Raw genomic sequence first — 26,624 nt, 5'->3', positions numbered from 1 at the left:
TTTTTTAGGAAAAGAAAAAGCAAGCCACTTGTGTGGTCACATGCAGGCTATAGAGTGGCCACTGCTGCTTTGCAAAGGGGAAGTTTTGTGAAAAGAAACACCTGCATAGTCACAGGTGGAAGGGAGAGCTGCATCTTACTTAGTGCAGAATTTGTATTGAATACTGTCCTCTTCTTTTGGGGAGGGATTAATTCCTTTGTGGAATTGTTACCTACAATTAATTATTTGTTAGATTAATTAATTCAAAGTTGTGACTCAGTTGATTTTAAGGACATGTGATTCTCCACAATGGCCCTCAATCTCTCCACATCCCCACCTCTGTTCTGAGAACCCGTGACACTTTCTTTTTCTTTTTTTAAAGATTTTACTTATTTATGCCTACAGAACTGGGGTATAGGCCAGAGGTGTAGGGGATGAGAGTATTCACCAGAGACAGAGAGGGGAGCAGAACAGGCAGACTGATGAAGTATACTGCTGAAGGGAGCAGTGGGAGGATCAGAGGAGGTCTGCTGTGCCATGTGGGTCACCTCCCTGGCTGGGGATAGAACTTGAACTGCAATGGCTGCAGCAGCTTCATAGTGCTGTGCTTTAACCACTTGCGTCACCAGGGATGGGGAGATCCTGCCCTGCCCTGCCTCCAGACACTTTCTATAGCACTCAGATACTTGCAATATCAGTTGGGGGTCTAAGGATGTTTCATTTCTATGAACAACTATGTTCATTTTTCTACCCCCACCTCCAGTTACTGGTCTTGTGAAGCCGCCATTCTAAATTTTCTACTCTTAGACTCCATCAGTAGATAGGTGAGGAAGGAAGGGAGGGAGGGAGGAAGGAGGAAAGGACAACCACAGTGAAGACCAAATAACTTGATGTCAACCTTTATTTCCTAGTGTCTCTTAAAATTTCTGGTAAACAACTGGAATGATAGCGATAAGAATGGATGGGGGTGGGAAATCTATGACTAGTAAATAATTTACTATTATTTTTACCCTACAAAAATAGAAGACATTAAAAATATGTTAACTAGTAATGCTAGAGAAAGCCAAATTGCTGGAGAATAGAAATTAATAAAAACAAGTTTGCCTTTGTAGAGCCACTGGTTAGAAGCATGGATACAAAGTCAATGATTTGGGTGCATTTTCTGGCACCATGTCAAAAATACATGAAACAAGAAATGGGCCTTTTGCTAAAATAGCTATATAGATTAACTGGTATGCATTATATGATGTCTTCAAGTAGAAATGATGCTTCATGGCATCATGAAGGTAGTGATCATGTGTGCTACTTTGTAAACTACAGCTAAATCAAAGTGGAGCATGTAATTGTTTTGCAATCTGTGATCAAGTCATCCCAAATCAGCAAGAATTTATTGAACTCCTTTTTAACCCCAAAACTACACCAATCTGTGCTGGTTGGAAGGCATTGTTTTAAACAGAACCAGATTTACATAAGAATTGATAGACACCTATGCTTATGATAACTTTACTGGGCCTCAAATAATAACTACACAAGCCATTACCACATTATTTTTAGACTTTAATTGGTTTTGCTTTCCTATTTTCTTCTGAAAGGGATATTATCTAGTAACTGATAATTCCTCATTATCAGATAATAATTTAATTGTAATTAATTATGAAACAACTGGATACAAGAGAAATAGATTAGGGAAAACTGCATGAAATGAAAAATTGTTTAGGTGGGAGGATAGGAGCCTCAAAAAATTTAGCTTGTACTTCATTATCCAGTCCAGCAGTAAGGAAATATTTTATCTCTCATTTATGTAGCACTCAGGTAAATATGTCCTATTCAGAGTAGCTCTCCTTCGGACCTGTTGGCTGGAATACTTGATAAGCCAGCAATCTCTTTCAACGGTATGGAAGTGAGTGTCTCTTGCCCCCTCCATGAGTTTTGCCATTGCCTTAAGATTGCCTGACTCCTAGCTGAAGAAACTGACCTATTTTCTTCAACACACCCTACTGCATGGCTTTGTACATAAGCATTTACACACACACACTAACTACAACAGACCTCAAGCCTTTGCTGCTATTCATACTTTGTATTTTGCATATCAGAGATACCTGAGAAATTATGTGGGAGTAACAGAAGTACATTGTGTTTGCCTGATGTAAGTGTCCCTAAAATAAATCCACTCTGCCCCTCTGCACTCTCTGCACTCAGGGATTGTGCCACCAGATAAAATAAACACACAAACATACTCTTTATAGCATCATATTTTACTTATTTAGTTACCACTAGCACTTAAGAAAGCCAACTCCTATTTAAGCCTTCTAAAATATCAGAAGCTGTGGCCACTTTTTAAACTGTTTCAAAAATTTGCCAGTTGTCTGAGAGGACAGAAGATGGAAATATTGCTAATTAGAAGAGTCAGATTGCTGAAAGCTATTTTGAGATGTGGGAAGTACAGTATGACAAAAGAGGTGAGGCTCACATCCTGAGTTCCTGACACTGCTTACCTCTGTCGCTTAAACACGCAACTCTGCAATCAGAGCTTACTGTGACTGAGTGCCTAAGAAAAGAAAAGCTGTTATTTTGAAATGCATGTGTATCATTTTCTCAGAGAAATAGAATCATGTATTTTTTTGGTGTGTATGGGGTGAATAGTTGCTACAGAGATTATTTGCTCAAGGTCAATCTCATCTAAGATGGTATAATTGAGTCCTTTGAAACTGGAGTTGTTTGTTTAAATTATGAAAATGTGTCTCCATAATGGAAATGATAGTCGAAGTGACTTTTTCTTAAGATCCAATCCAGTGGGCCAAACTAAAATAGTCTCCCAAAGATGCTTTTAATTTTTATGTTTTGCTTACTTGTGTTATATATATATATATATTATTCTAAGGAAAAATATGAATTTGTCTATTGATATTCAAAAAAAGAAAAGAGCTACAATCTAAAGAGGGCTTTTTGTTGTTGAGTGACTTCTGCATATGCATTAATTTTCAAAATCTCAATTAATACATTTTCCTCCTTTTCGTACCTTATACTTTCATAGCAATTTGAATGTTCTCAAAATTTTTGTTTTTAAGGAAATGCTAATTTATTTGTTTTTAGTCAATATATTTTTATTGAAGCTACATTTCACTCTAAATACAAGTTTCATGTGTGCATTATTTAGAATCAACCTGTGTATACTACATAATCTATCACTGAAAGTCTAATTCTATCCTTCACCATATCATTGCCACTTTGTTCTGATTTGCATACCCACTCACCCCATCCCGTTTCATAATCACTAATTATTATTATAGTCCTCAAGTTTTGTTCACTCGTATGTCATATAGAGAGAAATCTTTTTGTCTCCTTATCTTTACTTTTCAGGTAGTTTTTCATTTCAGTCTTAATATATTACCTGCAATCCATTTGGCTTTTAAAATGAATAAGTAAGTTTTCCTCAGTGTATCATGAATTTGCTTTTGAGATTAAAATTGATTTGCAATCTGATAAATCAAGCATGAACTTGTAGGTTGCTCAAGTTTTCTCCTCTGCATTGTGAGAAAAAAGTTCTCTGGATTTCTGAATCACTTTGACTTGTCAGTTCTTTCTTGAAAGTCACATTTTCTTTTAGGATGTTCTGTGTTTTTGGTGAATTGTAACGATGTTAAATGATCTGATGATTACAGCACAGAATGTGAGTTTTTAACCAAAAATCGGTATTAAAAATAAACACTTCAGGACCCTCCCTTGAGGCACCACGGGTTAAAGGATAGCACAGAAAGCTAGTTGCAGCCGCTGCGGTTTTAAGTTCCATCCAGATCCCAGACGTGATCCACGTAGAACAGCAGACCTCTCCTATCTCACCGGCTGCTGCCCTCAGCAGTGTACTTTGCCAGTCTGCCTGTTCTGCTCCCCACTCTGTCTCTGGTGAATCCTTTCACCGCCCCTGCACCTCTGGCCTGTACCCCAGTTCTGTTTGTATAAATAAATAAATCTTTAAAAAAAGGATAAACACCAGTTAAAATGGCATCTCTTGGATCAAATCCGTGGGCACATCTATGCTCTTGACTAGGTATGTTATTTTATCAGACTGCTTTTACTTTATAAATATCAATAATTTAAAATAGATTTATAATAAAAGGAATAGAGAAAAAGCTTCAATTCTAGTACTTCATTTTACTCAGTACAGAAACACTTCTCAATTTTGCTTATTTAAAATAACATTCTGAAGATACAGTGTAGTTACTTCTTTGTGTCAATTTAAAAATATAAATAGCATTATCAACAGAGAGCAAGATAGGCTCGATTGTGTTAGGGCCATACATTCAAGCAGTTCTCAGAAAATTCCATTTTCAAGAATTATGTAACTAGGTTTCACCTCTTTCATTCTCATTACTATTCTAGGTACCCCTATACATTAATATTCCTCCTATAATATTTGAGTCAAATCAGAGTAGGGAATGGAAAGAAAAAAGGTGTTTATGTATTAACTATTTTAGACTTCGAGATCACCAAGAACACATAAAGGAATCCTTTTGATTTTACTCTTCTCTCTCTCTCCTCTTCAAAAGACCGTTTTTTTTTTCTTTCTCACAAGAGTCTTGTTCTGTTTCCATTAGGCGCTACTTCTCAGACATGTCAACTATTGCATTGTTTCCTGTGTATTTGTTATTATTGAACAGAACATAAAGAAGATAGGATTTTATGTCTACTTCCTTTGGAAGAGGTCTAATCACTTGCCCCACCTTTCAGTGAATACCCCTGTGAGATAAATATGGTTACACTCAGTAGAGTAACGGAGAAAGGGAGACACAGAGAAGTGACTAGTGATAGGGTTAGTTTCCTAGTATGACCCTAGGACGCTAATCCCTTAGTTTGGGTCTTACATTGTTAAACTACATTCCCAAGTGACAGAACTTATGGAATTTGTTTTCCCTTTCTTTAGTTGTAAACTTTCATGATAAAACTAAAACTCAGCAATACCCTATGCTGCTACAAAGACATCGAATTTTCTTATTTGTTGTCAAGTGACAATATTTCCCTAAGTCAAGGTTAACAACTGTAGAGATAGCTTCGTTCCTTCCTTTTTGTGGCCAGCCCTCCTTCCCGACTGGTCACATCCCACTGGAGTATTAAACGCTGAAACGAGATGGCCCTGCTTCTCAAGTGTTTGTACTCTGACAGTACCATTGTAATTCTAGTGTCTCACGATGCAGTAGCCTCCAAAGTGGATTATTTGCCCTAGACTGTGGTCTATTTTAGTGCAGCATGAAAAACAAGGTCAGGAAGTTTATCTTCCTTAGGCATCATTTTGATCATATTCTTCTATTAAGAATCTTGAATCTCTCTTCTTACAAGATAAAATTAAAAAAAAAAGTATAATATTCCTTTCCTTAAGTTCAGAAACTGCTATTTTCAACTTCATACAGCAGGTAATATAGTGATGTGCATCAGAAATATTAAATAAATATTTTAGAATTAATACATGAAAGAATAAAGATTTGGACTTATATTTGCTCTTTATCTGTTTGCTTCACTATTCTCAAAACTGTGAATTACAGTCCTCCCTGGAGGCGCAAAGGGTAATAGCGCAGCCCTGGGAAGCTAGCCTCAGCCGCTTAAGAAGGAGATTGATCCGACAAGAGAGGTGACCTGCATGGCGCAGCAGACCTCTCCTGTCTCACCCGCTGCTTCTCTCAGCAGTGTACTTCATCTATCTGCCTGTTCTGCTCCCTGCTCTGTCTGTGGTGAATCCTCTCACTGCCCCTGCACCTCTGGCCTGTACTCCAGTTCAGTATACATAAATAAATAAATCTTAAAAAAAAAAAAACTGTGAATCAGAAGGGTAAATTTGAAAAGATTCAAGTGGTGCATGTATAAGGAATAAAAACAAGTATATGCTGACACCAGATCCACAATTAAAAAAAAAAAAAAAACTTTTGCTTGCTCCCTCTACTAACAGGTGGTAGAAAATGCAGGAAACTCAGATAAATTACAAAGTGCATGAAAGTACTATTAACATTGTGGTGTCCAACCAAAATTTTTTGTTTGTTTGCTTTACTAGTAAGCAGGATATTTGAGAGAAAACGTCTCAGAAATTAAGTGTCTGAGTTTGCAACTAAAAATATAATGAATATATTCTCATACTCTTCCATATTCTATTATGCATTACTTTTCATGTTACAAAAATAAATTAGAGATTCAGAGGAGAAAGGACAGAAGGTTGTATTTTCCTTTACTATTTCTGGAGCAGAAAATATTTAAATATGGAATTTTTCCTCACTCTAGCCCCCCACAGGAAAAGGAAAAATAATCTCAAATTTCACATAAAGATTGATTTTGGCAGGTTTCTCAAGGATGTTTCAAATGGGCAGTGGCATTTGTATTATTTAAAAAGAAATTAGCTAAATTTTCCATGTGGAAAATTTACAGTTTGTTAGCTCTTACTGTTTCAATTCAACAGAATTTACTGTTTCAAATGTTACTTTAGAGCAATTTTTGCTGTACCTTATGTTTTGACCTGGTCTCCTTAAGTCAAAAACTAGCATATTTGATTCTCCCAAATAAGTAAATACATTTTCCCTGCTAAGTTACTCCCTCTGCATTCTGGTCAGAAAGTAGTCTCCGTGAATGGGCACTGGGATAATTTTTCCTCTACCTTTACCTACATAAAGAATTCCATTTCTCTTCTTTTCCTGTTTCAGGAATATAATAAACTTTCTTCTAATTTCAAGTCCCAAAATAAAATTTAGCAGCAAATTACCCCATTCATTAAACATCCATTTATTTGGCACAGGTTGAACTGTAACATTAGGTTCATTTGAACCTTTAAATAGTTTTCTTGGTTGTACATGGTTTTTATACAAATGAGCTGAAAAAAATGCCTATACCAAAATATACACATGGAATTTTATGGCAGCAATATTCAGATCAATGGGACAGCTGTAATTCAAAAGTTATCACTGCCACAGGTAAATGCAAAAAGCACCATGGTTTACAATACTACTATCTCCTACTATCAAATTATAGGTTTGCCTTCAGTGAGGAGGTGCTCATTATAGTTATTGACAACTGTTAAAATACACTTATTTTTCCAAAGAATTTGAATCACATGTATGGCATAAAAGGTAAATGTTCATTCAATGCAATGGAAGGAAGGTTCATTTACAAATGTATGTGTTGGAGAGGTCTGTCCTTCAAATTTCAATACCATCTATTTTCCATATGAATAATAAGGAAAGCAATATTAATATAAAAATGCAGGGGATAAATGAAAAGCTTCCACGTTACAGTTCAACTACAAGAGGCTAATTCATTTCATGCATGAGGAAATTATATTGAACATTATTTTAAAGATATATTTCCCTTCTTACTATGGCTTTCAGCTTAGATGACAACTTACTATACTGAACTATGGCTTTCAATGATATTTATTTTAAATGCCTCATGCTCAGTAACATCAGTCTCTAAAAGCTCAGGTTACATCGACAATTAAAAAATGTAATTTTTCTCCCCTTAAATCCACCCCTCCATGAAACTTCTGTGAGAACATTACAATTTAAGCTTAATGTTAACTCAAGATTTGTTTTTAAGCCAAATCAAGAATAAATGAGAAAATGATCTTACAGTCTGGACATTTCCTAGACCACAATATATAAGAAAATGGGAACAAACACATATAGTATAATACATGGTATATGTGCATATTCATACAGGACCACATTAAATCCTTCCTCCCGGCACTCTGAAGTTCTTCTTAAAACTAACTTTATGATGCAATAATGATTCTTCTTTCTTCCCATAGGGTGACCTTGATGACTTATAACTATAATAAATAATGTATGTGGTCAATTTTGTTGAAGGTCTTTGAAACAGAGACCAAATGTTAAAGTTCTGTTTCCTGGTATTTTGCTATAAAGGATATAGGTTTCAAGTTCCTATTTTCATGGAAACTAGCAAGCACGCTGGGGCTAAGGAGCTTTGAAGTTATCAGAAAAGTTTTTTAATCTAAATGATCTGGAGCAAAGTAGAGTTGTCTGTTAGTATTACCCAGAATACTTAGCTGCTCTGTTGCCCTTGTGAGTCAGACTTCAGTGTAAATAACTTTATCCAGAAGCAACTATTTGGATGTGCCCCACGTCTGTCAGCAAAGCATTTGGATCCAATCTAAACAGAAGCCTTAAGAAGGGTAGCTGCTGTGCACATGAAACTTACCAAATTCCCCTATTTTGAAAGCTGGGGTTTTGTTTTGAAATACACATGTGAAGGGAAAAGCAGGCATTTGACATTTCAGTCTCTATGTTGTTTTTCTTCTCTTTCATCTGCCAAGTGACCAGAAATACTCAATGTCATTTGTCCCCATAGGTGAAAGAAGCAAGTCATTATATAGTAAAGTAACCGGCATTGAAGGATCTTCTCTTTCTGTCTTACACACACACACACACACACACACACACTTTCACACACATCTGAAATGTAGACTAGTTTTATATAATCTACATGCCCTGTAGTGACACACTTTTAAATATTTAACTAACTAAATATTTTTCCGAACCTGAAAGTTTAACAGCCTGCTAATTCATTTTAATTTATTGTTTTTGTTAAGGAATCAAGTTATCTATGTAACTTTCAGAAGCTTGCACTTTTCTTCACTGGTTTCCTGTGTTCAATAATGTAGGGTTATGTGTTTCTTTCAAATAAAACTGTAGATGTATCTTCAAGTATGATTCATAGGTTTAAATTACAGCTGCAAATCTCATTCAGATGTCTAAATTTATCAACTATAAACTATTTCTGACAACATTAAGGTGCCACTTTGGAGATAATTAAAAAAAACCAACATTAAAATATATAGCTTTATGAGAAAGAAGCATACAAGTGTATAAGAGCTAATATTCAAGATTCATATCCCCTTGCCCCTAACAAGTAACTACTAAACTATGTTATAGAGTTAAATCATTCATTTCTGTGTTAAAACTCAGACCCCTTAAGGTAAGAATTGGTGTTCAGCATGATGGCCTTGATTTATAGTATTGGCTCAAAAATAGTTATTTGATTAAGCGATTACTATTTATTAGGATGTATTTTGGTCAATCTAATCATCTCACTTTTGAGTTATGATATTTAATATACCTATAAGCAAGTATAAATGTTCTCATCAAACAGTAGATCCAGCATTTGTTCTTAAGAATGTCTGATGTTAACTACTAATTCAAATACTGTCCTTTTTTGTTAAGATTTATTATATTTATGCATACAGAACTGGGGTACAGACCAGAAGTGCAGGGGTTGTGAGAGGATTCACCAGAGACAGAGTGAGGAGCAGAATAGGCAGATTGGCGAAGTACACTGCCCAGGGGAGCAGTGGGCAAGACTGGAGAGGTCTGCTGTGCCATGTGGGTCACCTCCATGACTGGGAATTGAACTTGCACTGAAGCAGCTGTGGCCAGCTTGCAGTGCTGCATCCCAACCCATTGTGCCACCAGGGAAGGCCCCAAATACTGTTCTGTAGTAATGTAAATATCTATATCCATCTTATGATATACTAACATACTGTATTTGTGTCAAAATCCATACCAGGTTAAGCACTTTTGATAAGAAGATGAGATAGTACTTGGAAAACGAGAGAACAGTTTAACCCCTTAAAAAGGTACTTAGAGCCTAGAGGAGACAGAAGACATAAGTAAGCAAAGGTTTGCATTACATGGGATTTAAATCAGTAGTTCAAAATAACAACAGAGCTGTGTTAAGCTAGCACATTGCTCATTATATACACAACACTCTTTAAAAGAGAGAGAGTATTTTAGAGTAAAACCATCTAAAAATATTCAAGGGATAAGTGGAATTTGAAATTACTTGAGTAACAGGTAAAATTTGCATCAAGAGGACAGGAGATTGCAGGATAGAACTGCATGAGTAAGAGGACGGAGACAGAGTGGTGAAAATATTGTTATTATCATTATATTTTTAGAATATTGCATTGTCTCTTAAAATTGGTGATTCACTTGTAATAGATATAGTAAATCTTGACAGTATATTCTACAGTTCATTTATGATATAAGGTAGATTTCCTAAGAAGTTGAACATGAGTGATAAGATCAGAACTTTCCCTAGGTATTTTGTGTAGCAATATAATATTCTATTTATAATACAAGGAATTTAGACATAGCTTTGTCTGAAGATGAACAGATTTCACAGTTACAGAACCCAGACAGACAAACGATGATCTCACAAAAGCATAGTCTAGTGAAACATGAATATGAGTGTTTTATACACATGTGTCAAATATTTTAAGCTTAAGTGAGAAAGAAGGATATAGCAAATGAATTTAAATAATGGGTCACCTTTCTTTTATTCTTTACAATAATTATGGAATATATTGAAAAAGGAAGAGGGATCACATAACATGCTACAAAGAAGTAGCCACTTAGTCTTACCCCCAACCACAAGCAGGAAATGTGAGGTAATAAGTGCAGTTAAATGTAAAGTTAATGTCTTCGGACACAAAGATTTCTTATAAATCCATTGTTCTTGCAAACCACTGAAGTATTATGAATTACTGTAGGGATTCTAGGCCTAAAAAGAAATCATAAATTTCTTTCTTCATATGTGGAACTCAATTATAGTAATTTTTTTTTGCCCTCAATTGCAGAGTATGTTGTACACTTGTCACTGAGAATATCAGCATGAAGGGATTTTAAACATTCAGCACAATTTCCTCATAACTGCCAGGTGTGGCTGTCAACTGAATGAATACCCCTATAAGTAGTGAAGCAGCTTGGCGGTCACAAAGTCAACTACCCAGGTAAATTCCCAGCTCCCTTTATCACAGACCATCTGTGATAACCACACCCAAAGCAGCGGTTGGACTCTATTTTGTAATATAAGTGTGATGGGTTACACTTCTCTAAATGAAAGAAAAATTTTAAGTTATCAATGTAAAGCAAACCAAAATAATGAAAATGATCGTTTACTTATTTTTTACTAGGTAGTTCCTATTAAGTAAAAAGAAATACATTTATTTTAGTAACTAACTAAAAAAAATATTTATTTCATTATGCATTGTATTGTTTTAATGCAAGTACTACAGTTAGAAAATATAACAGTGGAAGTCCTCCTTGGTGGCACAACGGGTTGCCCACGCAGCACTGCAAGCTGGCTGCAGCCACTTCAGTGCAAGTTCAATCCCCAGCCCAGGAGGTGACCCACATGGTGCCGCAGACCTCTCCTGACCCGCCCGCTGCTCCCCTCAGCAGTGTACTTCGTTGATCTGCCTGTTCTTCTCCCCATTATGTCTCTGGTGAATCCTCTCACCCCTGTACCCCAGTTCCATATGCATAAAAAATCAATCTTTAAAAACATATATCACAGCAATAAAATTATGTTATGATTAACACAATGCAACATCTTTAAGGAAACATTTGAGTGTGTTTTCTGAACTTCTGAAATGCATTGTGTTCATTTCCAAATCACAGCTGAACTGTTTAACTGTGAGAGGAACTAGAAAATAAACTAGTAGTAACATAGTTAATACTGAGAGAGCCAAAAGATCCAAACATAATGTTTCCTTTTTATAGTGTTTTCCTCCCAGTTCATTAGCAAGCATAATTGTACATATAACTGAGGAAAATGAAAAAATTAATTTAAACAACTGAAATTATACCGGTGCTTTAAGTACTTTGTTTTTATCTATTTACTTTCTGTTTAATTTTATTGGCAGGTACTAGTGACTTAAAAGAGAATATTGATGGAATCATAGAAGTGCCTCTTGGCTGCTAGGTCAAAACTAACAATAATATCTTCCCAACACACAAATAACTCTTCTCTGAATTATTTCCCAGGGAACCAAGCTTGGCTATATTTCCCGCAGTTGGTATTACTGAGTGTAGATCTAAAATTTGTAATATGTTGGATTATTTTAATATGGATTTTAACAAAGTCCTCTCATTCCACAATACTTGAGTTTTGTGAATTAAAATGATGTCAAACAAATTTTAATGGGCAAAAGATTTCTATTCTTCGCTTTCTAGCCACATGTAAATAAATTTCACCATCCTTGAGATGAAAATAACAAAATTATCATATGCTTGCAGAGAGAACAATCCAGGCAAGTATAAGAGACTTTTATATGGACAAACTATAATTTTTATTAAATATAATCACTATAGATCAATATTCTAGAAAAATGTTATCCTAATTCCTAAACATGTTTCAACCAGCTAAGTGTATATCTAAAAATATAATATTTACTCAATTTATTTCTTCTGAGCTATTTACATCTAGCAACAGACTAAAACTAAGTGAAATAAAAACATTTTAAATGATGTAAAAATTATAGTTGCTAATTTAAAAGATAGAAGAAGATGTTACCATAACATGCTTTAAATATACCTGAAATATCACTAAACAAGTCCATATCAACTTAACCTAGAACATGTGCTGCAACATATATCCTTTTTTCTTTTAAATTTTATTAATTTTTGCATAGAAGTGGAGTATAAGCCAGAGGTGTGGAGTGAGAGGATTTGCCAGAAATAGTGGGGAGGGAAACAGGCAGATTTACTGAAATATGTTGCTAAGGGGAGCAGCTGGTGAGACAGGAGAGGTCTGCTGCACCCTGTGGGTTAGCTCCGGGGGCTAGGGAGAAAACTCAGGACAACACAGAGACTTAACTCCTAGGCCACCATGAGGCCCCTGTACATCCTATCTTTTTTTTTTTAAAGATTTATTTATTTGTGCATACAGAACTGGGGTACAGGCCAGAGGCTCAGGGGTGGTGAGAGATTTCACCAGAGACAGAGAGTGGAGCAGAACAGGAAGACCGATGAAGTACACTGCTGAGGGGAGCAGCGGGTGGGTCAGGAGAGGTCTGCCACACCATGTGGTCACCTCCTGGGCAGGCGGGAATCGAACTCATGTGGAGCGGCTTTTTAGATTCTCAGTGCTGTGCTTTAACCCGCTGCGCCACCAGGGAGGCCCCACATCCTATCTTTTAATTCATTTTTTATTTAAAAGTTTACTTACATTCAACTGCCTGCGCTGAAACTTTTTCTCAAGAACTTTCTTTGGTTTTTGAAAAACTCTGTCACAATAAACATTATTACATGATTTAAATATGAATATGTCAAAGTGGTTTTTTTAGACTGTCCATAAAATCATGCCCTACCTCAGTTTCCTTCCAATATGCTTACTGCAAATGTGTAGGACACATGTACATATATTATATGAAGTGTATATATATATGCATATATATGCATATTTGTGTGTATATATCTGTGTATATATGTATATATACATGCAGATATGTATATATGCATATATACATATGTATATATACACAAAATACATATGCAAAAATTTATGTATGAATATGTTAGTTCTAGCTATATCAATATTTGATATTTAAATAGTAAGACATGTAGTCCACAATGCAGGAAACCCTCTTCTTATATTTTTATTGTACATGTTCTTTAATTTAAACTTGTTGAATTTTAGATTGCATATGTAAGCTATTAAGACAGTCAAGAAAGCATTCTGTGCCCAATTAGCACAAGAAATTCAGTAGTGAAAGGCTTTTGGTATTCTACAATTTGGTTAACATTGTAGGGAAGCTGAGTTTAAGGAAGGACAGGGAAACACTATGAAAAGGATATTCCTTTATAATTAACTCATTGAAGATCTGCTTCAAATTCCAGAGAGAAGCACAAAGTGAATGTAGCTTCCTCATAGTACTAGAACAATGATAATACTTAAAAAGCATCTTGAGGGATCTTGACAGAATGAAGTAACATTTCATTTACTTCAGGATGATTTCTCCATTTTGTACTCCATGCTATTTCAAAAAGGTCCTATTCAGAAAAACTACAAAAACAAGTCATGTGAAAATTCAGTTGGATGTTGACTATTCTCATGATAAATATGATTGTTTAATTTTCTAAATTCTTCTGCATCTCACTACACATACACATGCATACAGAAAAACAGAGAGAGAGGGAATCCATGTGAAAGCAAGAGAGAACTTTCACACATCCATTTGCTTATCTGAATATACTTTGAGCCTTAGAAACTTCGAGCAAAATATTTAAGAGGAATTGTATGCTGAAGACCTATTAGCTGGAATGATAAATAACCTCTCAAATTGTAATGTGAGTTGTTGGAAAATGGAATTTGATTTAATAAAAGAGATTTTCATTCTGCATCATACTTTTCTCCTGTTTAGGAGACTTGCACATAATCCTCCGAATACATATATGAGGTTGGTTATAATTGCAAATTCAGAACTGTAAGAGTCCTTTACTTTATTTTGTCATTTCTTCACATTAAAGGTGAAAAAGGTATTAGGTATTATAGGTATTATAGAAGAAGCACAGAATGTGACCAGAACATTGTGAATTTGAAATTCAAATTTACCACTCTTGAAATGTATAAACATCCTTGAGCAAATAATATAATTTCTTTGAGTCTCAACTTTCATAACTTGTAAAATAAGGGACAAGGAAACAAAATTTTTTCATGTGCAAATTAAGTAAAATAATGTTTGGAAAATGCCTAGCGCAGTGTTTATCATGTAGTGCAGTAATTCAACTAAAAATAATTCTATTCCTGAGGTATACTCTACAAGCGTGACCAACAGACGAATGACCTCAGGAACGTACTTAACAATTAAAGCAAGTTGTAAAGTACACGGAAAAAAGAGTACCTTGGTAAACCTTAAAAAAAAGTCTTTGATAATATACTGAATTCTACTAGTTGTCATACATTTTAGCAAAAGCCACCCTAAATACACTCAGAATTGAAACAAAGGTAAATTTGTCTGTATTCCTTTGTCTAGGTGCTATGACTTCAGAGTTTGGGAGTGAGTGCCTCTTCCTTGCCCAAATTATATTGAAGTCCTTTTATTTCTTTTTCAGGTTTAGCACACCCATTACATTTTTTTTAGTACAATGTAATTTATTGTATACCTATGAAATATTATAAAGAAGAAAGTAGAGATTTAAGCAACCCAATATTAGAATAAACCAATGCTAATGTTTTGGTGTATACCCTTTTTAAATTTTTTATGAGTTTGCCCATATATTTGGACATAAGTAGATTAGCAGAGTTTCATCAGGAATTTATCAGGCTTCATCCTGAGAAAATTTCCCGAATTTCACGATTCTTGTTTTCTATTATTTATTTATTTATTCATATTGTACATCACTGTCCATTTTTTTTTTTAAGATTTATTTATTTGTGCATACAGAACTGGGGTACAGGCCAGAGGCTCAGGGGCGGTGAGAGGCTTCACCAGAGACAGAGTGGGGAGCAGAACAGGCAGATCTACGAGGTACACTGCTGAGGAGAGCAGCGGGCGGGTCAGGAGAGGTCTGCCACGCCATGTGGTCACCTCCGGGGCAGGCGGGAATCGAACTCATGCGGAAGCGGCTTTAGATTCTCAGTGTTGTGCTTTAACCCGCTGCACCACCAAGGAGGGCCCATCACTGTCCATTTTTTAACAATGCTTGCTTTCTTTTCTCAGGTGTATTCCCCATAATTTCTACCATCAATTCACACATGCACCATCACCACAGTCCCCTGTGCTCTCCCCCTTCCTTGTTCCAATCTCTCTCTCCCACTCCCTTGCTTCATCTCTCTGGTTTATAGTTGTCTGCTTATTTCTGTTTTTTTTTTTTTTTCTGTTTGTTTTTTTGTTGTTGCTGTGGTTTTCCTGTTACTATTTTTCTTTTTTTTTTTTAAGATTTATTTATTTGTGCATACAGAACGGAGTACAGGCCAGAGGCTCAGGTGCTGCGAGAAGCTTCACCAGAGACAGAGTGGGGAGCAAAACAGGAAGAACGATGAAGTACACTGCTGAGGGGAGCAGCGGGCGGGTCTGGAGAGGTCTGCCACGCCATGTGGTCACCTCCAAGGCAAGCAGGAATAGAACTCATGCTGAAGTGGCTTTACCCTCCTAGTGCTGTGCTTTAACCCGTTGCGCCACCAGAGAGGGCCTATTTTTCTATTTTTTTTTTTTTTTAAGATTATTTATTCATACCGAACTGGGGTACAGGTCAGAGGTGGTGAGAGGATTCACCAGAGACAGAGTGGGGAGCAGCACAGGCAGATCATCGAAGTACACTGCTGAGGGGAGCAGCGGGTGGGTCAGGAGAGGTCTGCCGCGTCCTGTGGACCACCTCCGGCCGGGAATCTAACTCACACTGAAGCGGCTGAAGTTGGCTTGCAGTGCTGTGCTTTAACCCACAACACCACCAGGGAGGGCCACCCGTTACTGTTTTTCCCTTTATGCCTTATTTGGTTCTCCTATATTCCTCCTATAAGCAAGACCATCCAATATTTTTATTTTCCTTCTGACTTTTTCACTGGTCATAATCCCTTCCAGTTGCATCCATGTTGCTGTGAATGGCATGCGTTTATATTTTTGATTGTTGAGTACTATTCCATTGGGCATATATACCACATCTTCTTGATCCGGTCATGTGTTTTGGGGCATTTAGGTTGCTTTCAGATTTTACCTATTATAAATGGTGCTGCAACAAACATAGGGGTACACGTATACTTTTGAGTGTGTTTTTGTGCCCTTTGGATAGATCCGTAGGAGTAGAATTGCTGACTCATACGGTAGCTCCGTTTTTAGAAGTCTCAGAACCTCCATACAGTTTTCCCTAATATTTGGACCAGTTTGCATTCCCACCAGCAGTGTAGAAGTGTTTCTTTTTCACTACATCCTCGCCAGCATTTGTTTTTGCTAGTTTTTTTTTTTTTTTTTATGTAGGCCATTCTTATTGGTGTAATGTGGTATCTCATTATGGTTTTGATTTGCATTTCCTGGATTATGAGGAGGGATGTTGAGCTTTTTTGCATATACATGTTGTCCATTTGTACTACTTCTTTGGAGAAGCATCTTTTAAGTCCTTTGCCATTTTTTTTTAAGATTTATTTATTTGTACATACAGAACTGGGGTACAGGCCAGAGGCTCAGGGGTGGTGAGAGGCTTCATCAGAGACAGAGTGGGGAACAGAGCAGGCAGATCAATGAAGTACACTGCTGAGGGGAGCAGCGGGCGGGTCAGGAGAGGTCTGCCACGCCATGTGGTCACCTCCAGGGCAGGCAGGAATCGAACTCAAGCTGAAGTGGTTTTAGCTTCTCAGTGCAGTGCTTTAACCCACTGCGCCACCAGGGAGGGCCACTTCTGCCATTTCTTAAGGCTTGTTTACTTTGTCTTTGTTGAGTTGTGTGAGTTCTTTGTATGTATATCTTTGTGATCATTCCCATATTAGTTGTACGAAGTACAACATTTTTATTTTCCCAGTCAGTAGGGTGACTCGTTGTTTTGGTTAATGTCTCTTTTGCTGTACAGAAGCTTTTTAGTTTGATGTAATCCCAGCTGTTTATCTTTTCCTTTATTTGCGTTGGGGGATGATCCTTTTAAGATATTACTGTGATATATGTCTTATAGTGGTCTACCAATATTTTTTCTATATATTTTATGATTTTAGGTCTTTTGTTTAGATCTTTTATCCATTTTGAGCTGATTTTGTGCATGGTTTGAGGTATTGGTCTAGTTATTTTTTGTTTTGTTTTGTTTTGTTTATGTTGGCCCAGTTCTCCAACACCATTAATTGAACAAACTGTCATTGTTCCAATGCATCTTCTTTGTTCCTATGTCAAAGATTAGTTATCCATACATGTGTGGCTTTATTTCTGGGCTTTCTATTCTGTTCCACTAGTCTGTGTGTATGTTTTTGTTCCAGCTCTATGCTGTCTTAATTATTATGACTTTGTAGTATAGTTTGATATCTGGGAGTGTGAAACCTCCATTCTCCTTTGTTTTCATCAGAATGACTTTGACAATTTGAGGGTTTTTTTTGTGTCTCCATGTGAATTTCATCAATATTTGTTCTATTCCTTTGAAGAATGTCATTGAGAGTTTTATTGGAATACTTTGAATCTTTAAATTGCATTAAGCAGGATGGTCATCTTAATAATATTGTTCCAGTTCATGAGCAGGGGATGTCTATTTCTTTGTGTTTTCTTCTACTGATTTTAACAATGTTTTATGATTTTATTTATATGGGTCCTTTACCTCTTTTGTTAGGCTTATTCCTAAATATTTTATTTTATTTTATTTCAATTACAAAAATGATGGCTTTCTTGATTTTTTCTTTTTTACGTTAATTGTATCTGGGAAAGCTACTGATTTTTGTGTGTTGATGTAGCCTGCTACATTATTAAACTGATTGATTATTTTGTTTAGCTTTTCTGTAGGTTTTCTATTCATATTAGCATATTACCTGCAGATAGTAAGAGTTTTACTTCTTCTTCCCCAATTTGGATTACTGGTATGACTTTATCTTGTCTTACTACTCTGTCTAGGACTTCCAGTATTATATTGAAGAGAGTAGACATCCTTGTCTTTTTCCTGGTTTTAAATGAAAGGCCTTCAGCTTTTTGCCATGAGTAAAACACGATTCTTGGTGGCTACATACTATTTCCATGATAGGGACATTCCATGATCTATTTTAAATGCAGCTATTTCTACAAAGTCATTTTAATTGGCCTTAGTGCACCTATTCACATAGATTTATTTTTCTGCAAATGAACTTTTATCTTTAGCTTCTTTGTTTCTAATATATTATTTGTTCTAGGCAGATGACAGGTAATATATTGGGAGGTAGAGCATATTACAATGGGTGCTTTTTTGGTTTTGATTATGGAGATGGTACAGAGGCATACAAGTGAGGAGGTATATACCTGTCCCCCTAAATCAGATACAGTTTTGCAAACCAATGTTACCTCAATAAAGAAAATAATTAAAAAGATAAATGAGTAAATTGACCACCACCAACAACAAAATAAATGAATAAAATAACTATAAATTTAAAGTCTTTATGTAAAGTATATTTTCCTATTCTTTATCATAATCCCCGTTGTTTCCTATAATTGTAATACTAGTTGACTACCCTTGCCTGTCTGACGCCTAAGGATTTTTTTTTAATGACTTGAAATAAAGCTACAGGATTGATTAAACTTATAATGATTTATTTCAATGACTTTATCCTGTGAAATCCTGTGAAACTTTAAAGACAAGGACCAGAAGTAAAAGTCCTCTTTATATATCATGTAATGCCTTTAACTAGATTGAACCCCAGGAATGATAGAAAAAGGCCTGTAATTTTTTGTCATTAAGCCAGAAGTACAGATAGATACCTGTTGATGCATTGTATGATCTGGGATCATAGAACTTTTTACAAGACTGACGTCTTACCAATTGGCGCATGCCTACCATAGAACTTTTTTAACTGATCGGAAATGTTCTTCTTTGCATTCCACTCAACTAAGGTAAGCAAACAATATGGGTTCACTGCACTCTTACCACATACCCTGTCCTAGATTTTGTGATGTGGAGAGCTTAAACACAGGAAGGTCATAGTACAGAAAGAGCAGAGAGGAAAGATCAATGATAAAAGTTCAAGCATGTAGTGATAAAGCAATCCTCCTTTTTTCTCCAATTGGGATAGATTGGTAATCATTAAATGATCTTATGTACACAGTTGAATCTTACCAAAAGTAAACCGATCCTTATATATTTACAAGGCAAAAGTCAAATTTTCTCTAAAGTATGTGAATCTTCACTCTTTTCACAGTTCTATTTTTTTCAAGCATTCACATATGATAAAAATGTAGCCATCAGATTACAAACAATAATCACCCATTGGTAGCTTTTGGGAGCAGGGCTGTGAGGGAGACAGGGATGCAGACAAAATGTAGATACTCTTGAGCCCATCTCTTCCCTATAAATTGTTCAATTGTCCAGTGAATCCAACTGTACATTCATGAACTGCATTATAAACAGGTACATGCGGGCCCTCCCTGGTGGCACAGCCGATTAAAGCACAGCACTAAAAAGCCAAAGCCACTTCCGCATGAGTACATCCTCTCCTGCCCCGGAGGTGATCCACATGGCACGGCAGACCTCTCCTGGCCCGCCTGCTGCTCCCCTCAGCAGTGTACTTCATTGATCTGCCTGTTCTGCTCCCCACTCTGTCTCTGGTGAATCCTCTCACTGCCCCTGCACTTCTGGCCTGTACCCAAGTTCTGTATGAACAAATAATAAATCTTTAAAAAAAAAAATATGTACATGCCTCCAATCCAGGGACCCTGAGAAATATACTAACTGTGCATAAAGAGAAGCACTGTTAAATATATATCTTCATGGAAATAGAAGTGATAAATGTTTTTACATGTACATTACTCTTGTCTCATTCCTTAGATGTGATTTTCACAACTCAATCTTCTCTTTTTGTGTTTTGTCCATCACTAAACTCAAAGCATGGTATGCAACAGGTATGCAGTGAAATCATGTTGATTGGCATATGTAGCTCAGTCGAATGGAAAAAAGATCATTATAGATTACTTTATAGAAGTCTGTGATTCAGTAGAATGTCCATTTATAACTAACTTTGTCTATGGACCGATAACAAACATCGGGACTTTTTCCATTATTTTTGGAGATAGTAAATTAAATAATGAAACCCAGTGGAATTTTATTAATTCTCATTAAATTACAATTGTTCTGTTATCTCTGGACCTTCTTTAAAAGATACTTTTGTATGCTAGAAGAAAATGGCCCTAATTGCTGTCCTAACAAAAGCAAAATAAAAGTTGTTATTTAATGTTTATACTCCTTTTATCATTTGTAGCAAAAGTGTAAAAAATTTTTCTCAAACAATAGCCTTGTTTGCATAGGAGAGTGGGACAAGAAGTGATGGGGGAAGTTAGTAATTGCACATATTATCACCATGGTCTGCAGGTATGCACTAATGCAGTGATTGAAAAATCAAATCCAATATGATAATTTATAAGAATGAAATAAATATATTGAAGCTGAACAGCATGAAAATATGTTAAGGTGTACTAATAAAACAGAATAGCTCTAGTGATTAAATATGTTCCACTGAGCAAGAACATTGCAACACTGAAACATAAGCCTCATAACAATTGAGATTTTATTATAATTTAAGGTCAGTATCTCTAAAAATTACAAATATGTGGGATTATTTTAAAATTGAATGGAAGCAATTTATTAGCTATTTGCAGACAAATGTTTTCTTTTTTATATATTAAATTAGATTATTGTGGTAACGTTGGTTTTCAATACTATATGTGTCAGCTGCATATGTTTACACCTTTCAGTTGTATGTTAGGACACCCACCACCAAAGCACCTATGACTCCCCACCACAGTTCTTTGGTATCTTCCCTTTTCCCCTCTCCTCTGCTCTCTCTCTGGTAGTCTCATTTCTGTGGTCATATTTCTGCTAGTTGTTTTGATTTAGTTTTTTTTCTGTTCCTTTCCATTGTTTCCGTAAACTCCACAAATGAATGAAATAATAAGTATTTGTCTGTTTCCTTCTGACTAATTCCTTTAACACTAGCCCTCCTGTTCAATACATGTTGTTGCAAATGGCAACAACATTTATCATTTTTAGTAGGCTATCGAATCATTTATTGATTATGCATGGTAATGTAAGATACACAAACTTCATCCCCCATCTATAATTCTATCCTATGTCATAATTCAACTTAGATCTATTGCATAGAATATGCCAACAATCATTAATAACCAAATAAACTCCACGATTCTGCTAGGGTGACACTTTTAAAGTCACAACACAATAACTGTCAATTCAACTACACCAAAATTTCTGAAAACAATTGTTTCTCTATCCAAGCAGGTTATACAACCTTTCAAGTAGAATCTGTCATCTCCTTGAAAGAATCTTTGTTTCACACTGTTGTGGTAGTTTCTCAAAATGGTTCATAGTTGACTAACTTTACATGGAACATCTTGTAAAAAGGCACATTTATTCAGTGTCATGATAAGAATATTACATTTAGCAACAGCACGGGTGCAAAAAAAAATTAAAACCCATTGCAAGAATGCTTTACACTTTCAACAGAATAGAAACTAAAATAATTTGTTGTACAATTAATCACAAATACAGAACTTACATTTTTTGCACATACACATGAATATTGTATAAAACTTGTCTTCTTTGGAACAGCAAGGCCCTGCCTCCAATGTACGTCACTGGGTTCAGAAATCTATTATAACCTGTGGCTTTCTTTCCTGGCAGTTAGTTAAAATCTTCTGCACTGTTGATGTTAGAACCGCCATAATCATCTTGGTTTTGTGGTTTGACTAAGTCTCAGCCACAACATAGGAGACAGAGCTTCTCCTTTCCAAAATTTCTTCCTTTCACAGATCCAAATATTGAAGACTATTATCAAAATCATTGTAGTGTTCACCACTTCAAAAATTGCTTCCATCATTACCAAATCCATGACAGCCATTCCCAATGTTACCATACACACCATATCCACTATTGCTACCATGACCACTGAAGTTTTTATCATGACGCAAGTTCTCATTCCCTCTTATACCACCTCCATGTCCACCAACAAAGTTTCCAGAACCACATCACCTCTTTGATCATATGAAACATTGACCATCTCTTGTTTAGATAGGGCTTTCTTTACTTCAAAGTTGTGACAAATTATTTCATGGTATTCCTGAATAGCAATTTTGTCTATAGAATCATGGTCACCAAAGATTTTAAACAAAATTATCTCTTTTTACCACTGTCTTGGTCAGTTATGATTTCAATCACTTCAATTTTCCCATACAGCTCAAAATAATCTGTTAGGTGATGTTACTCAGTGTCTCCTTTAATGTTACTAACAATCTTTTTCTTACTTAATTGGGCATCATGTCTTTTAGAATATTTTCTTGACATTTTCTTTTTTGATTCCACAAATATTCCATCCACTTTGTATGTCCTTGTGTTCATGATTGGATCTTCTTTCTCCATGGTGACATACATATATAATAAACCTCAAGTCTCTGGTAATCCCATTTGCTAACTTTTCTTTTCTTTTCTTCACATTGCCTTTGTTGTCCAGTCCCAAAAGACATCACCGAAATCAACATCTTTGAGTGTTTGTCTATGTTTTCTTCCATGTATTTTATAGTTACAGGCTCTATTTCCAAGCCCTTAATGCTTTTTGAACAAATTTTCATTTATATTGAGATTGTAAGTGGAATGACTTTCTTGATTACTTCTTCTATTGATAGGAAGGAAACTGATTTTTGTGTGTTGATTTTTGTACCATGCCACTTTGCTGACTGATTTATTGTTTAATTTTTTCCCATGTTACTTTTTGGATTCTCTATGTGTATTATTATATATTCTGCAAATTATAGCTTAACTTCATTCCCAATTTAGATTTCTTGTGTAGCTTTCTCTTGCCTAATTTCTATAGCCAGGGTTTCCAGTGCAATATTGAATAGTAGTGGTGAGAGTTGATAGCCTTGTCTTTACCAAGGTTTAGTGGGAAAGTTTTCAATTTTCAACATTAAGAAAGTTACTAGATGTTGGTGTGTCTTATATGGTTTTTATTATGCTATGTTCCATTTTCCCTCAGTTTTTCAATGGGTTTAATTATAAATAGATGTTAAACCTTGTCAAATACCTTCTCAGTGTCTGTGGATATGGTCATATGGTTCCCCTCTTTCTCTTTGTTGATGTGGTAAGTTACACTGACCGATTTTCAGCTGTTGAGCCACCTTTGTGTTCCTGCTATGAATTCCACTTCTCAGGGTGTATTTCATTTTAGTACATTGTGGGATTTGGTTTGCTAAGATTTATTGAGGATATTTGCATCTGTGTTCATTAAGGATATTGATCAGAAATTTTCATATTTCGGTGTTGTCTTTTTTTGGTTATAAACACAGAGTAAGATTGGCCTCATAAAATATGTTTGGGAATATTCCTTCTATTGCAATTGTTGGAAGAGTTTGAGCAGGTTAGGTATTAGTTTTTTCATTTAAACATAGGACTTTTTATAAATTTTACATTTTTTTTTTTATTTTCTCACAACATAGGATTTCTTCCCTCAGGTGTGGTGATCATAGTTTTACCACTACCATCTTTGAAGGTTTGTTAGAACTCACTTGTGAAGCCATCCGGTTCAGGGCTTACTTTGGGGTGGTGGCTGTTTTTTGTGATTTGACTGCTCCATGGTTTTCTATTTTTCCCTTATTCAGTGTCAGATGATTGTGCCTTTCCAAGAATCTATTAATCACTTCTAGAAAATTGAACTTGTTATATAGATCTTCACAGCACTCTTATTATTCTCTGAATTTCCTCAGTGTCCATTTCAACTTCCCCTCTTTCGCCCTTATTTTCTTAATAGGACTGTGGCCTATCTATTTTCTTTTTTTTTTTTTTAAGATTTATTTATTTGTGCATACAGAGCTGGGGTACAGGCCAGAGGCTCAGGGGCAGCGAGAGGCTTCACCAGAGACAGAGTGGGGAGCAGAACAGGCAGATCGACGAAGTACACATTGCTGAGGGAAGCAGCAGGCGGGTCAGGAGAGGTCTGCCATGCCATGTGGTCACCTCCGGGGCAGGCGGGAATTGAACTCATGCGGAAGTGGCTTTAGATTCTCAGTGCTATGCTTAACCCGCTGCGCCACTAGGGAGGGCCCCTATCTATTTTCTTAAAGAAGCAGCTTTTATTTTCAAAAATCTTTTGGGCTCTTCTATTTATTTTTATTTCATTTATTCTTGCTGTAATTTTGATGTTTTTCTTCCACTGGTACTTAGCTTTATTTTTGTTTCTTTTTCTAGTACTTCACTTTGGAAGCTAAGGTTATTTATTTGAGTTTTTTCTTATATGATGCTATATATTTCCCTCTTAGTTCAGCTTTTTCTGGATCATTTAAGTTCTGGAAGATTGTATCTTCATTGTCATGTCTCAGGGTAATTTTATGATTTCTTCTTTGTTAGCCTAGGAGTCTTTTATTTTATGTATTGCTCTGTTTTCCTGTATTGGAGGTTTTCCCTGCTTCCTTTTTATACTTGGTTTGTAGGTTAATACCTTTATTTCAGAAAAGATGTTGACTATAATTTTGATTTTCATGTGTTTTTATGGTAATTGTCTTGTGACCCATTATGCAGTCAGTTTTGAAAAATGCCCAACTACACTTGAGAATACTGTGTTTTCAGTTTTTATTTGGTGCAATGGCCTGTAATTTTCTCTTATGCCCGTGTTGTTTAGTTCTTTGTTTAAGGCTATTATATGCCTACTTATTTTTGTGTACTTGATCTGTCCATTGGTCAGAGTTGTTGAAAGCTGTAGTCTCATATCAGAAATGTATTTTTTCAAAGGTCTACATTCATAACTGATAGCAACTGCTTAATATATTCCAGTGTTCTTTCACTCAGTGAGTATACATTATTGATAAGCATTATATCTTCCTGGTATATTGTTCCTTTAATTTTCCTATAAAATCTACCTTCATCTCTTATTACAATTTTTAATTGAAAATCTATTTTGTCTGACAAAACTATGGCTGTCCTTGTCTTCTTTTGTGTTCCGTTTACACGTAGGAATTTTTCCAGCCCTATAAACTGAGTTAGTGTTTATTTTTGGAGTGCCGATATACTTCTTGGTGGTAGCAGAAGATTGGATTCTGTTTCTAATCAAACCAGATACTTGGAGTTGTAACTGGTAAGTTCAGTCCATTTATCTTTAAAGTGATTATAGATATATAAAAGATGTTGCTGTCATTTTGTCCTTATCTTTTGTAGATTCATCTTCAGCTCTTTGTACATGTTTTTTCTCTTCAGTTTATATGAGAACTCCTACAGTATTTCTTGGAGGTGCAGATCTAGAGTTCACAAACTCATCCAGTTTCTCTTTATCTGAGAACATTTTTATTTCTCCCTTATATAGAAGGAGAGGCTTGTATTATGAAGCTCTTAGTTGGAAGTTTGTATCTTTGAATATTTGGAATAAATTATCAAATTCTCTCCTTTCCCATAGCATATCTTTTGAAACGTCTAATGTTAGCTGCATCAGGGTTCTTGTATAAGTGACCTGCATCTTCCAACTTGATAGCTCAATTTCTTTGTTTCTTTTGAACTTGGAAGTTTCACTACTCTAGCTTGGTGTAGGTATCATTTTGTTTAGGTATCCTGGAGTTCTTTCAGTTTCCTTGATTCATACATTTATTCCCTTATCCAGGTTCAGGAATTTTTCCCCTATTATTACTTTTTATTAAATATATCTTCTGTTCCACCCTTTCTCTCTTCACCATCTTGTATATCTTTTGTATTTGCATTGCTTATAATCTTGTAGTCAGATAATTCTCAGTGTTTCTTCTTTTTTAAACTTTGTTTCTCTCCTTATTTACCTGAATTCTTTTTCCTTTGCATCTTTAAATACACTGACTTAGAGCATCCCTGGCAGCACAAGGGGTAAAGTCACCGTACTACAAAAGTAGCCACAGCCACTGCAGGGCAAGTTTGATCCCGAACCAGGGAGCTGACCTACATGGCACAGCAGACCTCTCCTGTCTTCCCTGCTGCTCCCCTCAGCAGTGTATTTCATCAGTCTGCCTGTTCTCCCCACTCTGTCTCTGGTGAATCCTCTTATCGCAAATGCACCTCTGGCCTGTACCCCAATTCTTGTATACATATATAAATAAATATTTAAAAAAATAAATGTACTGACTCATTTTTCCATTTGTCCTATTGCACTTCCATAACTTTTTCCTTAATTATGTTCTTTATTGCTCTTTTTGTCCTGAATCTCCATATTTT

The sequence above is a fragment of the Condylura cristata genome, unplaced genomic scaffold (genome assembly GCF_000260355.1).
Source record: "Condylura cristata isolate star-nosed mole 26May11 unplaced genomic scaffold, ConCri1.0 scaffold00019, whole genome shotgun sequence".
NCBI classification, from domain to species: Eukaryota; Metazoa; Chordata; class Mammalia; order Eulipotyphla; family Talpidae; genus Condylura; species Condylura cristata.
This window is presented reverse-complemented; position numbering follows the sequence as displayed.